The sequence below is a fragment of the Nicotiana tabacum genome, chromosome 20, assembly GCF_000715075.1.
Source record: "Nicotiana tabacum cultivar K326 chromosome 20, ASM71507v2, whole genome shotgun sequence".
Classification (NCBI taxonomy): Eukaryota; Viridiplantae; Streptophyta; class Magnoliopsida; order Solanales; family Solanaceae; genus Nicotiana; species Nicotiana tabacum.
In genome coordinates, this window is record NC_134099.1 from 159,484,148 (window position 1) to 159,500,706 (window position 16,559).

At 36.9% G+C, this 16,559-nt stretch overlaps 1 pseudogene; it reads right to left on the bottom strand.

The window, feature by feature from the left end:
• Positions 1-2,706: 2,706 nt before the first annotated feature.
• On the bottom strand, positions 2,707-14,299 carry LOC142174628 (apyrase-like; annotated as a pseudogene).
• Positions 14,300-16,559: the final 2,260 nt, after the last annotated feature.

Here is a 16,559-nt window from a genome sequence, read left to right on the forward strand (position 1 = left end):
GCTAGTGAATCTATCGGCCGACCGGAAACCTCTGCCATGTCCTTTGGCCCGTTCATAGGGCAAATATCATCCCTTTGAAGATCGTTGATTTGTATCAAAATTATCCTTTAATTTCTCTTTATTCTTTTCCCAGTCCCGACCTTTGATTGACGCTGGAAAGCTGAGCTGGTCATCTTCAATTCTTATCTTATGAGCATCCGTCCATGTTGTTTCCTAGAACTCAAGCAAACTTTCTTTCAATTTTCGGGGAACATCGGAACTTCTCGTATTCAACCCTTTAGTAAATGCTTATGTTGCCCATTCATATGGTACGGTCGGGAGCAACATCCTTTCTTTCTGGAACCGGGTCACAAGCTCTTGCAATAATTCAGACTTTCTTTGTGCAATCCTGAATATGTCAGCATTTCAGGCCTGTACCTTTCTGGCTCTGGCATGTGCCATAATGAAAGAATTCGCGAGCATCTTGAAGGAATCTATGGAATGCTCAGGCAAGAGTGAATACTATGTCAGGACCCCTTTCGTGAGGGTCTCCCCGAATTTCTTCAATAAGGCTGACTCAATCTCTTGTCGAGCCAGATTGTTTCCCTTCATCGCCGTTGTATAGGTGGTGATATGCTCTTGAGGATCTGTAGTCCCATCATATTTCGGCACATCTGGCATTTTGAACCACTTCGGGATCAATTCTAGTGTCGCGCTCGATTTGAACGGTAGCTAAGTGTACTTCTTTGAATCAGGTCCTTTCAGTATTGGTGGTATGCCCAAAATTTGATCCATTCGGGCATTTATTCCCCTCATAAACCTCATGAGTTCGGTTTTAAAGGGATCATTCTCATTTTTATTACCGGCTCCACTTCCATTCCCCCGACCCTGTCAAAGCCAACTTCATCCCTAGGGTTTTGTTATTGACTCTCTACGTTGTTTGATATGCGGGATCACCGGAAGGAATTGGACCTCGTCCATTCGTATTGTTGGAAGCACCCGAAAATGCCTGCATCAAATTCCGTCATGACGTGATCCTGCCGCGAGAGATGCTCCATAATGGCCTTTTGTTGCCCCTTCATGATCCTAACTATTTCAACGACGTGCTCGTCTTCATCATCATCAGGAGTTGCCTCTCGAATATGTCGTGGATATTGCCCGCTATGAATCGGTGTGGCCTCGTTCCACTCATTGCTGGTATCACTGATGAAATCTTCATGCTGAGGCTGATTTTTCTGGGCCTCAATGTTATGTGTGGTTTTGACATCGTTATCTACCATTTTTAGTGATTTTTGCTAAGAACAAAGAGTCAAACAAATTAGTAATAGATGCAAGGATCAATTCAATAACACAATTTTCTATGTCCCACGATAGACGCCAAACTGTTTACCCGTAAAACAGTATAGTTAAATTTATACGTGGTTTATAGACAAACGAATCGATTTTATCCTAAAATGATAAATGAATTAGACAAAAATGTAAGACTTAGCCTTGAAATTAAGATAAAACAACATATATCTTAGTCCCTGGCGCTAAGCTTCCGGAGGCAGTGAGAACAATATAAATAAACAAGAAAGCAAAATGTTATTGAGCTTTTGATAGAATATAGTGTTTGTTTGTCAGAAAATTCGTATCCCTTACAATGATGGTAGAGCTCACTATTTATAATTGTACTTAGAGAACAAGGTCCTAGGATCAAGCCCCTATTAAATGAAAATTACGGGGCCATTAAAGAATATGTAATGGTAGGCAATAAATGCCTTATTCTCTATAACGGACCGTCCACTTAATACTATAAAATATTCTTCATGAAATGCTACCAGGTGGTAGCCATTTATTTCACATTTACGAATATCATTCTCTTTGATAACAAGCGAGATCATTGCTCTCGTGCCTGACTGTCTTCTATCTTCGGCTCCACTCGTCACTTTCTTATGCGAACATTAAATATGAACATATTTTACCCTATACAGGGTCGGGCCTGCTTCGTTTAAAAAAATGGGTAGACTTATTTTTTTTAAAAACGGGGAAATTATTTTAAACAAATCAGACCCGATCCACCAGAAAAAAATTACCATGTGGCTTTAGAAAAATATGTCAACTCAAAAAAATTGGTAGACTTCTTCTAAAGCCCCGTGGAGGTTTTTTTTTAAAAAACAAAAATAAGATAAAATTCCATCAGCAAAAACGGTATATCTGCACCATTTGTGTAATGGTAGGGGCATGTTTCTTGAGTTGAGGGCTATATTTACACCTTTGCCCTTTCTTCCTCTTATCTATCAGGAGTTCAGTTCAACAACACCAATTTTTTTTTATTTCATGCGGGCGGATTCTTAACAATATTTACAGAGTTAAAGTCTATAATTAAGAATCTAAGTTTAATCTCTTCTTTTATTCGGTTTTTTCGAGTACTATGGTAATAATATCGAAGAGCTAAGACCAGAAATTGTACATACTTCCTCTTTTTCCCACGTAATCAACAAGGGAAACAGAGAAGATCTAATTTGAATATAACATGAAATCCTTAGGACTTTGAACTCGTAATATTACAATTCAAATTCGTGACAGCTTGACTATTGGTTGTTCTATTGGAGCCATAAAATGTGCACAATTTGTATGTTGGAAAAGAGATTTTACTTAAGTAAGAAAATCGAAACCATCAAGTTATGCTCATTATAATATCAAGTAACTGAAAGTACAAGATAAAGAACAAAATAAAGGGCATGACATAATTGTTACAATTTATTGAATGGCATAACACTAATATGATGATATTCTAGTCTTCTTTGAAGATGAAGAAACTAAATCAATGGCAAATCCCAGCGGCCAAGCTGCTCTAACAAGATAATTTTTGTATTTGACATCACGCATCACTATAATGTCTTTGTATGGATTTAGTCCTGTCCAAAGTTGCATCAAGAAAAATAAAAGGCAAAGTAAGGGTAAAAAGGACAAGCACCAAATTATTTATGTTAGATTAATAGTGCATACACTGACAGTAAAATAATAACTTACCGAATCCATCGACAAGCAAAGTGTAATCATATACCAAGTCAATGCATAAGTATGGGATATTTCTGTCTTGAGTGTTTGGAAATATTGATTTTATATCTGCTGCTTTTGTCTTGCAAGCAACTTTACCTGCATTTAGGTACTGAATTGGCTTTGCTATAGCTGATGGAAATTTGCTATCGACAATGCCAACCTACAATGCATATTGAACCCCATTAGTCGAGCTTAAAAATAAACTGAATTGATTTAATCAAATCACAAGAAGTATAAACATCACATCAACTGCAACTACTATGTTTCAAGACAAAATAAGTTGGAGTCGGCCATGTGCTTATTATCCATGTCGCTCTATGTTGGGCTAAATCACTCCGCAGATACTCTTAACATGGTGTGATATCGTCCAATTTGAGCCAAGCTCACACGATTTTCTCTAAAATGCCTCACACCATTAAGAGATGTATACACCTTATATGTGTTAGGTGTTTGTCTGATTTTCTTACCATATTTAATTTTCCTATCTCTTGAAGGAAACCAACATATTTACCATACTTAATTTTTCCTTTTTCGAAAAGAAACATATAATTCCTCCATGTTTGGCTAGTCTTATTTCTATTAGGAAAAAGGTTTTAGACTTCTATAAATTGAGGATCCTTCTCGTTTAATTGCATCCACAATGTAGCCATATGAGATTTGAGAGCCTTATTTAGTGTGCCACTTGTGTTTACCTCTTTTTGAGGTTGTTTTCTCGATATTTCATACTCTCTTTTATATAGCGGATTGCTCATCTCCACCTGTGGACGTATGTCAAATTGACCAAACCACATTAAATATTTATGTCTCTTATTTATCGTCATTTAAGGTTTGCTTTACTAGTTTTCGCATGAAACCTGATTATTTCGGTCCTAATAATATGTAGGCTTCCAATATTTTCAGCTACTAATGTGAGACTTTGTTCGTATACCCAACACACTGTTTATGAACATCAAAACACATAATGTAGTACTTATGTATGATTATTGATTTGGCACTGTCGATTCTAACCTATATTTCTTCCTTTTCTTTTTTATAATTTTGTGGAATTGTTGAATCTAATCACAACTTTTACCTGAGCACCAACACCATAGAAAGTTGATGAAACATGCAGAGTCTTGGTTCCAGCACCACCTCCACCATTCCAAACTCCATTGAATGTGCAGTTCTTGTAATTGCATGGTGCTCTAATTTTAAGTGCTTTCCTAGTTAATCTTCTGCATTTTTTCAAGCTAGTACCACTTGGTGGAGCTTTTACTTTGTAGTTCACTCCTCCATATGAGTAGTAGCCTTGAAAAGAGCAAAATGATGCTCTTGTATTAGTGCATTTAATTTGGCTAATTACTTATAATTAGCCTATAAGATACTCCCTCCGGTCCAAAATAAGTGATTTTTTTGGATGTTTTCACACAGATTAAGAAATCCACCTTTCATAACAAGTCTGATTTGGTACTTTGAAGGAATAAAGTAAATACAGTAGTTTGATGTATAAAGTTAAATATACTGAATAGTAATATATATCTTTTGAAATATCTTATGTACATAAGTTTAATACTTATTTTTTAACTTTTAAGGTATCATTAAAAGAGTTTAAATCATATATACCAGTTGTGTAAGATTTTTTACATTATTTGGTCATTTTTAACTATTGTAACAAGTAACTTGTCTTATTTTTAAGATTATAAATCTCACACCTTAAGAAGAATCACTTTAGATAACTTAAAGTGTATAAATATTTTGTTACATTACCTTTGTTAGTGTATCTAACTTAAACTGAAAAATAAAAACTTATCAGAAAAAAAAGGAGAAAGAAAAAGAAGAAAAGAAAGTATTTTGCTGTAATTAACTTACCCACATGTAAGAGCCTTCTCGAGTTCCATCAAGAATACTGAACCATTGATTTTTTGTATGGAAGGTGCTTTCATTTTTGACTAAATCTCTCACCTTTTAAAATTGAAGAGGCCAAAAAGTCTTAATTAATAAATTAGTAAAAGAAGGATTAATTTTTTAATTATGAAAAACTAAATAAATTTTATTCAAATAAATATATAATTAAGATCTAATCTTAACATATATATTATATATACCGCTTGTAAAATCTTTTCTGTTGCGTCGCCTTTTAACATCCTCAGTCCTGTTGTTGCCTGAAAATGATAAAGGAAAGTCAAACCTCTCTATAACAACCTCGTTTATTCCGAATATTTTTGAATGTTATAACGAAGTGTTGCTATAGAGAACATATATTATAACATAACATAAAAATTGATTTCGGAAAAACATGACTTTTATAGTGAAATGTTGTTATAAAGAGGTATAACTGTAATAATTAAACAACTCACTTTATTTTATGATTCTATTTACGAAAAAGAAAAGTGAAGGGCCATTAGCGTTTTAGATTTAATTTGGACCCATGTACTTTTATTCTATGGTGATAAATTGTACTATATGCTGATAGGATTTTAACTTAAAAAGTTGTTATACTATCAGTGCACTTTAATTTATTGTAACAAGTGAGTTGACTTATTTTTTCAAATTATTAATTATACTTATATTTATAATTATTTTTAAGTAATCTGTTAATATAAAAATTACTTTGCATTGTCACTTTATAGAAGTTTTGATCATACACCGATAACAAGTAAGATCTCATCCCATTTTTTACAAGGTAAGGATAAAGTCTGTGCTCACTACATTATGTGGGGTTATACTGGATTTATTGTCGTTGTTGAAGACAACCATTCATCCCAAAACATAGTACCTATGACTAGGTACAAAATAAGCTTACTTAGCTTTTTAGTACACTATTTGTCGTAATCAGTTTATAAAAGTTAAACTCGTGTTAATATATGCTAATTAAGTAGTAAATAATACTGACCCCAAGTTCGAGGGGAGTTTCGGACTGCAATTCTTTAGGAACAGCACCTTCAGCTCCCTTTAGAAGTGGTTTTAAGGAGTTGGCTGCAGCCTTAGGATCATCTGCATATGAACTTAGACCTGGATTTGTCTCCGAAAAGGTGAATTAAACTCATATCATAAGATTTTGATGGTAATGAAGGATTGCGTATAGGTGTTCGTAACACGCAGCGGAAGACAATAACAATTCTAGGCATAACTTTTCGTGTTTAAAATTTATTTACATGTCAAAGATCGGATCTAAGACGTACCTGGTGAAGAGAGTCTCGTTTCAAAATTTCTTCGATAGTGCGAAGACTCTATGCGTATCTACACCGAGACTGATTCTTGCTATCAACTCTTTGATCAATGAAACCCGCGAACAAATTAAACAAAAAAATGTTGTGTTGAAATTTTTCTCAAAATCTCAACTCAATGTTAGAAGAACAAGAAACACTTTTCTTATAATTGTATTTTCTCTCTTGGCTTTGTATTGTACTCTTACGTTTTCACAAAGCATTTTTCTTCTTAAGAATTTTGTGCGGCTCATGCACCTCCGTTCCATTTTTTTCGTATTTGTGCGGCTCATGCGCTTCCGTTCCCTTTTTTCGTATATACACATGAAGTTGCAACACTTTTCCAATAGGACAAGGAAAAGTTTAGAGGCGTTGGTTATTTTTTTTCCTTCTCAAAGTCAATTCCAAAATTGGAATTATGGATGGAAAAATTCAATCCCATTCTAAATAGGATTTGTAGGCAGACACGTCCTTTTAGGACTTATGTTGATCCAATTCAAAATTGGATTCAACTTTCACTCCTTTTATTGATATTTCATATACAATCTTATATGAAACATTAATTATATATATATATATCACATATATATTTCAATTAAGAGATATAATTTATTTTTCTATTCCAAATAGAAAACTTTAATTTGTTCACAATATTAATTATATCCTCTGTGCTAGCAAAGAATATAATAATATTTCATTTGGACTAACTAACTAAAATTATTTGACTAATTAAATTCTTTAATTTAATTAACAAATAATAAAGTAATTAATCCTTTAGCAAAGATCAGAACACTCGTTAGTGTGCGACCCCATAGGTTCAATACTAAACCGGTGTGAGCACGTGATTTTTGTTTCCACGACAATTACTCCAACAGAAATCGAAAAAAATAAAACAAATTGTCTTTGTGTATAATTTTGTGAATTTGCGTGGCATTTTTGATAACTATTTGTAGTTTTGTCTTTGATTGTTTGTTTTATTTATTAAAATACAAAAAAAATGTGTTGCGTGTAAATTTAGGATCTATTCTACTATTAGGAATTAACTAAATCATATTGGGTTTTTAAATGAATGAAAATCACAAAAAATATTATTTTTGGTAATTTTGTCATTTTTAGCGTTTAATGGTTGATTTTGTTTAATTAATATATGATATTGTGTGTTAATTATTACTAAAAAATTAATTAATGTCTGTGTGATATAATTTTAATTTTATAATTTATTTTTAGGATTTTTGTAAATTCAGATTTTTAATTAGAAATTAAAGAAGGAAAAGAAAAGAGTGCAAAAATTGAGAAAAGATTCGGACCTGGGCTCATTTTTAAACCTAAAGAAATCAGGCCCAAACACATTGATCCAATCCGTCCCCCAGATACAAAAAACGACGCCGTTTTGGCACCTTTCATCTGAACCGTTGGTCAAACAGATCCAACGGTCTAGTTCAGGTCTCTCATTAATCCAAACGATGCCGTTTAGACATGACCAATCGGAGTCGTTCATCCCATCCAATCCAACGACTCCAGATTTTTCCCAGATACCCGACCCACTGATACCCGAATTGACCCATTCCCAACATTAAACCAAACGACGCCGTCCCTTTAAGAGAAAAGATCAAGGCCGTTGATCATCAATGATCCAACGGCCGAAATTCAACTCCCCGTCCCGTATATAAACTTTCCTCTCTTACCCCCACGCCCCCTAAGCCAGACCCCCCTCCCTCATCCTCGTCTCTTTCAGACACTGAACCCAAACACCCCTCGGAACCCTAGCGCCGCCTCTCCACCCCTCACCATAAACCCAGCGGCAACGATGCCGGTGACCACCAGATTAACACCCCTAGTGCACCTCAACCCCCTGGACACGGATCTGCAAACCGTTGGTTTCAAATCTTCCCCCATCATCTCGGATCTTCATTTGAAGATTCGAGCCAAACCTCAGCCTATGCCGATCCACCCCAACTGCACACTAGTTACTCCCCTGACCTCCCTCGTGACCAAACCAAGCCTGGTTTGGTTCGAATCTAACCAAAAAAGCTCGAACCCCTAATCTGAGCCCCAAGAACCCCAGAAATCCAAAACCTGGGGGTTTGTCCAATTTAACGAAGGGTTGGGGTCTAATAGACCTTAATCGAGGTGTTCTCAGTTGAGAACACTTCGATTAAAGTCCGTTCAACCCCAAAAGAAGTCCGAGTCATAATCCAAGACGGGTTCGTATAACCTTCAATTTCTTAAGGTATTTTTCTTTTCCTTGTCAGTTCTATGTTTTGTCTATGTCTGTTTATGTGTTTAAATATCAGCTTGAGTTTGTTTTCATTTGTGTCGACTATTCTGTCCACCTCGCCCGGATCTTTTATTTGGTTGAAATTTTCGTCTGTTCATTGATGAGTGTATGTGTTTAAACTATATAATCGATTGGAATGAGTTTGATCGATTAATTAGTTTCTAGGGCAATTCTTTGTTTTTGTTAGTACAACTTGAATCACCTGTTAATACTGTTCGATTCTGATAATTTGCTATTGATTGTATGTGTTGTAATTCGCGTAGTCGATTCGATATATGTCGTCGATTAGTTTTAGTTTTGAATGGTAATAATCTGACTCATGCTATTTAATTTTTTTTTTACTGAGGCATTGTTTGAATCAGCTATGAATTGATTATAACTGTTTGTAGTTTGTTAGTTGAATCAAGAATCATTTAAGGATTGGTTATAGCTGCAATTTTTAATGAAGATTTCAGAGTTAAGTTTAAGTAGACTGCCAGTTGAGTATGGGTTGAACCATTAGAGTAATCTATAGTGCAAATACACCCTGGTTGACATCTTTAAAGATGAGAAGTCAGATGTAGGATGAGTTTAATAATAAAAAGCTGAAAATGCACATGAGAATGGTAGTGGAACCTGCTGTATAGTAGGTTATGCACTACATTTTGAACTTCAGAAGATTAAAAATAGAAAAAAACTCCATGGCTAGACAATCCTAAGTGGAAATGACAACCATTAAGAGTTATTTTAAGCCATGGGCAGCCTATCTTTGAGGGGGATTTTCTTCTCTTCTAATAGATATAAAAAGAGAACCAAAAAATAAAAACAGGGGAGACGGAAAAAGATTGAAGGAGACTGAGAGGGCAGAGGGATTGAAAAGAAAAAGGGGGTTGGAGAACAAAACTTAAAAAGAGAAGGATAAATTGAAAACACCAACTGGACTTCTGGCCTGTTTGAAAATTGCTCCAAATTGGTTTCTTTCTGGTTGTCTATGTTTTCTATTTTAGTTATAAATCTTCAAAAAAATCACAAATCCTTGTATCTGGAAAGAATAGTTTGAGTTTTGGGTATTTGGAAGTTTGGTATAAGCTGCTTTGATCTTGGAGTCCTGTTACTGCTGTTGTTGTTTCGTTGCTGCTTCTTCTCCTGCTGTTGCATTTTTCAGCTCACTTCATTTGTTCCATTTGTTGCAATCAGGTACACATTCGAACCAAGCTGTGATGTAACTTTGAGTTGAAAGATTGAAAAATGGAAGTACTCATGCTTTGGCTTTCACATTTGTGCTTATGTAGTTTACCCCGCATCTGTGTTTTCAAAAATAGACACTAGTTGATGTGTAATTAATCTAAGTTTACTTTTGTTCGATACCGTTTGGGAAGATAAACTATATAATTTGATTTGGTTTTGGCTTGTCAATGAATTATCTAGTTTTGCTAAATTTTGTTTAGTCAATAACTTTAATAACGCCACTAGCTTAAATGAAAGCTATAACAACAGAATTAACTAGTTTTAGATCCGTTATCTTACAATTAATAGTTAAACAGTCGAGTAGTGGACTAATTTCGATTTCATCTATATTTAGTTTTTGATTTGTTTTGGGCTGGAGTAATTTGGAATTGGCATTAATACAACTGCTTAGTATAGTTTAATACGATTCAGGTTCATACAACATTAGATACCTTATTCCTAGACCGTGAGTCGTAATTCAATTCGTGCTTAAGGGAATCCATTAATAACTCACGTAGTTTAGTTTAATAGGCACGAGTTGATTTCGAACAAGGTTTGTTAGAGTTCTTTAATGTAATAAATTTTGAAAGTGTCGATTAAGTTTAACAACCCTCGAACGTGTTGGTAGTCAAGGTTGGTTCATTTTCAATTAGTTTCTTTTTTTTTTTGAAAAATAATAATAATAGTTCCAATGGTTCAATTCGTCTAATAATGTGAAGCCTAAATTAGTTAAAGAATAATTTGTTTGTTTCGACAATAGCGTTTGTCAATTCCATATTTTGTTTATAATTTCGTTTCCATTTGGTAATGTTCAATTATAGAATAAGGCACGAAATAATCCCCCACTTTACAAATTCGAGTGCAATCTCCCGTTAGCATCTTTTGCAGTCTAATAATTAATAAGAGGCCAGAGCTTGCCAAGCATGTAATTTAATTAGCGTATATTTTCTTCTTTCCCCCTTTTTTTAGAGACGAACATAATAGAAAAAATGTAGTCACTGTAGGTTTATCCTTTTAAGAATAAAAATGAGACAAGCCTCGCCAAATACAAATGCAAATTGCGGGGCCCTCAATAATTGGTCATAATAAATATTTAGATTTCTTGGGATGGACTGTTTAGTGAATTTCACTGCCTTCCCCAAAGATAATAACGCGTTAGACTCTTTAGGCACGATTTAATTAAATTACCTTCTTAAATTCGGGTGTGCATTTATGTGACCCAAATCCAAATCTCAACGGAGTCGGAATGTATTAGCAACCTCGGGCGCATCGATTGTGACGTGGTCGAGATGCATTTTCACGACGTTGCAATTCCATAAAAAATAAATAATAATAAAAGCGGTTTAAACTTAATAAAAGCACACAAGTCATGACTGTATTAAAAATCAGATATTTAGCCATTATAACAATTTAAGCGACCGCGCTAGAACCACGGGATTCGGGGGTGCCTAACACCTTTCCTCGGATCAACAGAATTCCTTACTTAGAATTTCTGGTTCGCAGACTTCATTTGGAAAGTCGAAAATTTCCTCGATTTGGAATTCAAGATAAACCGGTGACTTGGGACACCAAAAGCCAAACCTTTCCCAAGTGGCGACTCTGAATTAAATAAATAATCCCATTTCGAATATTGTCACTTAAATTGGAAAAACTCCCTCGCGCATTTACCCTTCGGGGCGGGCGCGCAAAAAGGAGACGTGACAGCTCTGGCGACTCTGCTGGGGACTTAGAACCCAGAATCTCTGGTTCAGGGTTCAAGAATTCGAGCTTAGAATAATTGTTATATTTGGCTTTATTATCTGATCTTTATTACATGTTTGGGCATAACGTGCTAAATGTTGTCTTTTACCGCTTTGATATTATCTGAACTGTATATAAACTGTGCCGAAACCCTTCTCTTCTTACCTCCGGGGAGGAGCTTGCTGGTCAAGACTCCCTATTCTGTTAATGTCATACCCTGAAATAAGAAAGAGGCCGGACAAGTTACAAAGCCGGACGATCTCGCGGGTTCCCGGTACGTAGCCCCCTCCTCGACTCGAGTTGTCCGCTTGGGTACACAGTCTAGAACATATACCCAGGATAAACCTAGTATAACAAAACCTCATGCCGGATCCCTAGTAGGAACGCTTATTTGCATCATGTTGCATTTGACATAGGGGACTCAACACAGGGGTTGGGTCCGTCTAGGACAAGCAACCCGAAATGAAAAGACCATCCTGCTGCATCCCGTTTGTTTTGCGCATTTATTTGCTTCAGATCTGCATGCTGACCAGTTTTTGAAAAGAGGAAAAGAAAATAGCAGTGTAGGGAGATAACTACTTATTTTTAGGAAAAAAAAAACCAATGTCCATGTAGTGTCAAAACCCCGCCGAATTTTTTTATTTTTATTTTTTAAAAAAATGAAACAAAATTTGTCTTTTAGTTTGATTTATTAAAAAATATAAAAAATAAATATATATAATACAAAAAAAATATTTCCTTTTAATCGCTCTCAAAAATAGTTGTTTAAAATTAAAAAAAAAAAGAAAATTCAAAATTCAAAAATATTTTTTCTTTTGTAGTATCTCTTTCATAAATTCAAACTAATAGTCCAAATATTTCCTTAGAAGATTTTTCGAAATCTCAAAAAAAAAAAAGTGAAAAGAAGTTAAAATTCAAAATATTTCTTTAGTCGTCGTTTCTTTTCAAAAATATATATAAAAAAAATATAAAAAAAAAATCGAAATCCAAAAATATTTTCTCCTTTTCTTTAAAAGGTTTTATTCAAAAAAAAAGGTTTAGTTTATTTCCTCTATTCCTGATCGGCCCGAACTACGCCACTTTGATTCTCACAGGGTGTGAGATACGTAGGCAACCCTCATCGGGTCCAACCTCCCCTTTTTTCTTTCTTCAGAAATAGCCAAAATGTTAGAATTTTTATTTCATCATAAATGAGTCAGGTGATGCCGTTTGTCAGGAATAGCCGAATGTTCCCGAAAGGGACGCCGGAAGGCTGACTTTCCATAAACAACCATTTTTGGTCATTGTTTGAATTTTGACTAACTTGCCCAATAACCTTAGGATCCTCGTCCCGAGGCTCTGCGAGGCTATGTTCCCAATGTCGAGCCACTATTTTAAAAAAAAGTCATAAATAAATCAAGTGATGCTGTTTTCGTCAAAATAGTCAATGTTCCCGAAAGGGACGACGGAAGGCTGACTTTGCATAAACGGCCACTTTCGATCATCCTTTAGAGTTTGGGTCGATTAACCCGCACAGCCTTAAAATCTTCATCCCCGAAGTGCTGGAAGACCGTGTTCGAAAATCGGATCCCTTTTTTCTAAAAATAGTCAAATCATTTTTCGAGTCAAATCATTTTTGCTTAAATCACCTAAATAAATGTGCAGGATGAGCACAATGCAAAATGAACGCTTTTCGATAATGACTAAAATCCCTGTCAAGTTGCGGCTATGGTGGAATGATCTAGGTGGTGAAGGGAAAAATGAGGTCAAGAAATATCTGAAAGGTCTCACGGGTTTATTGGAAATCCAGCCTAGGGGAGATATCATAAGAGCTTTGGTCACCTACTGGGACCCGACACACAATGTCTTCCACTTCTCCGATTTTGAACTCACCCCGACTTTGGAGGAAATAGCTGGGTACATCGGAAATGCTGAAGTTCCATTAAGGAAAAAATACCTGGTTGCCCCAAGAGCTGTCACTGTGCATCGGTTTCTAGATTCATTAAAGATACCCACGACGGTCCATAACCCAGATTTGGCCGCAGGTTTCTGTAATCCGCGCTTCATATACGACATATATGGTCATGTAGGAGGATTCAACAATCCGGTTAACAAGCTATGCAGCAAAGGTAACCGTCAGAAGTGGGATGAGCATAGATGAGTGGCTTTCATGATAACATTTTTGGGCCTTTTGGTATTTCCGAGGAAAGACGGAAACATTTATCTGAAAATATCTGGGGTCGTCAGTACTTTGCTCACTCAGAATGAAAGCACTCTCACGCCTATGGTGGTATCTGATATCTTTCGAGCTCTCACAACCTGCAAAGCCAGGGGGAATTTCTTCGAAGGGTGTAATTTACTGCTACAAATATGGATGACTGAACATCTCTGCCATCGTTCCGAGCTTTTGAGTCATGGTTCCTCGAAGAAAACTTGCATAGAAGAGTTTTGCACGAGAACCAAGGAGGTCAGTCTACCCGAAGGAGTTACGGCATGGACGTCATTCTTTGAGACTTTCACTGCCAGCCAAATACAGTGGACACTGGGATGGTTGCCTGTTGATGAGGTCATGTATATGCCGGCGGCTACAACCTACTTTCTATTGATGGGACTTAAGAGCATTCAACCTTACGCGCCCTACCGAGTTTTGAGACAACTCGAGAGATGCCAGATAGTGCCACACGAGGAAGATCTTAGTGCTCAAGCAATTGAGATTAGCCCTGACGGACAATTTCCTGAAACAAAAGTCCGCCAGATCTAGAATGGATGCCAATGTTTGAAAGCAGATACTTGTGTGCAGGATCAGGCCAAAAGTGAAGTGGCACCGGGTTACCTCGCGTGGTACAGAAGAGAACTTGAGCACGAAAGGCCGGCTAAAAGGCCCCATATCCTGAATTCTGCCGAGTCATCACAAAAGCAATGAGATTGGTTAGCAAAAGAAAGAGGCTATCGTGTTGAAATCAGAAAATTGAAACGACAAATCGAAAGTCTAAAATATGAGCACAACGTGCAAGTTGCTACTGATCTGGGAGAAAAGAACAGGTTGACCCAGGAAAACGAGATGCTCAGGGCCCAGATCCAGTAGATAAGGATAGCTGCTGATAACCAACAAAGGAGCCGGTCGGATGAGCGATTGATAAAAGGTTTAAAAATGGATATTGGTGAGTGCCGGAGTGAGTCGGAAAATCTTGAGAATACCATAGCAGGACTCGAGGCACACTGGGAAAAAAGAACAGAAGAGCGTAACCGGTACCTGCAGCAGTTGAAAAGGGATCACAAGCAAACCATTGCCAATTTGAAGAGAAAGGTGGTCACTTTTGAGGACAGAGCAGCTGAGCAAGCCCGAACCTTTGAAGCTGAAAATAGACGTTGCTACGATTTACTGGCCCAGATGGAAGTATAAATTCAACAGTGGCAAAATCAACATCTCCAGTATTCTCGGGTTTTGAAGGCCCGTAATGATCAAATAGAGCGCCTACTCATAGAAAAGAGGCAAACCAGGGATAATATTAAGACCATTGCACATGCCATCATCAGGAGGTGTCTACGATGCGAAGATATGACCAGCATTACCTTTTTCTCGCCAGTGATGATTTATGTCAAGTAGACCATGTATGAGCTGGAACAACTTGAAAGGGACCTCACACCTAAGCCCGCGGCAAGGCCGAACGATGCCCCGCGGGCGCCAATTCTTGAAACTTTGATGTATTTATAGGTCGAGTCTGTATTTTCCGTCTTGGCATCTTCTGTTTGTCTTTTCGCGTCAGGGTGTATCAGTAGTTGTTGAGTTTGTATTTATTTCAAGTCTGTTATTTTCCCTTTTTCAAAAATGTTAGTTTGTAATAGATTGTTTCAGTAATAAAAAAATGCTTCTTTTTACACTTGTTTGTCTTGAACTACGTAATGATCTGATTCATGCGGCATCGTGGTACGTAGGCAATCCTCATCGGATCCGGTCACATTTTAATTTCAAATAATAAAAAAATAAAAAAAATATATAATAAAAAATATATAATAAATAAAGGGGAGTATAAAGAGAAGCCGGAATGACGCATGTCATCGATGTAAACATGTAGAAATTCACTTAACTGTGTAGGTGCATCAAACCCCAACGTGAGATTACCTGTCTGTTATTTGTTTCAAACTAACCATTTGCTTGCTGCTAAGACCAGGTTTTTAGAAAGGTGGTTTGGTTTGGTGGAGGTCTGGCCTCACATTCATACTTTGCGAGGTTGAAAGGAAGTGTTCAGTTGCCAGTCACTAAGTCGAGAGGAAGTATTCACACTTACTTCACGAGATCAAAGGTAAGTGTAGAGATGTCTTTAGAAATTCCTTTGCCGACAATTCCTGTCTCCGAGGAGAGTTCAATCTCGGCTATCCCAACTTCCGAATCAGCAACTGCTGAAGAAAACAGAATCTTGCGGCTTCTCATGTTGGAAATGTTGGATGACTGGAACAATGGAAAAGAGCCGCCGAGTGTAATCCCTAGATTCCCCGAGTTGTTCTCTAGGACAAGTGGGACTTCCAACGTCCCCATAAGTTATCCAACTACCCCATTCGGTTACCCTACCATTTCAGCCCACTCCGCTGGATCACCCTCTGATTCTTATCCCCGGATGTCAACGACAGATGTGGCTACAAACATGTTCACTGCACCGCCCTGTCCAACCGTGGCACAACCCGCTACACACAGGCCTAATTTTGACTCTTCCTCATTCACATTTCAAGCACCATCCTTCTCACTGGAATCAACTCGGTTTACCACCAACACTCACCCTCAACAGCCTCAATACGAGCTTACGCCTGGGTAAGACCAAAATCCCAAAGCTTTTGAACAAGATGAAATGGCAAAAAGAATGAGGAGCCTCGAGCAAAGTTTAAAAAATATGCAAGGCTTAAGCGGGCAGAAAAGTGTTTCCTATACTGATCTGTGCATGTTCCCTCACGTGCAACTGCCCGTAGGGTTAAAAACACCGAAGTTTGAGAAATATGATGGGCATGGCGATCCCATTGCTCACCTCAAAAAGTATTGCAACCAATTGCGTGGGGCTGGCGGCAGAGAAGAATTGTTGATGGCATACTTCGGAGAAAGCTTGGTAGGAATAGCCTCAGGATGGTATATAGATCAAGACATATCTCGATGGAAC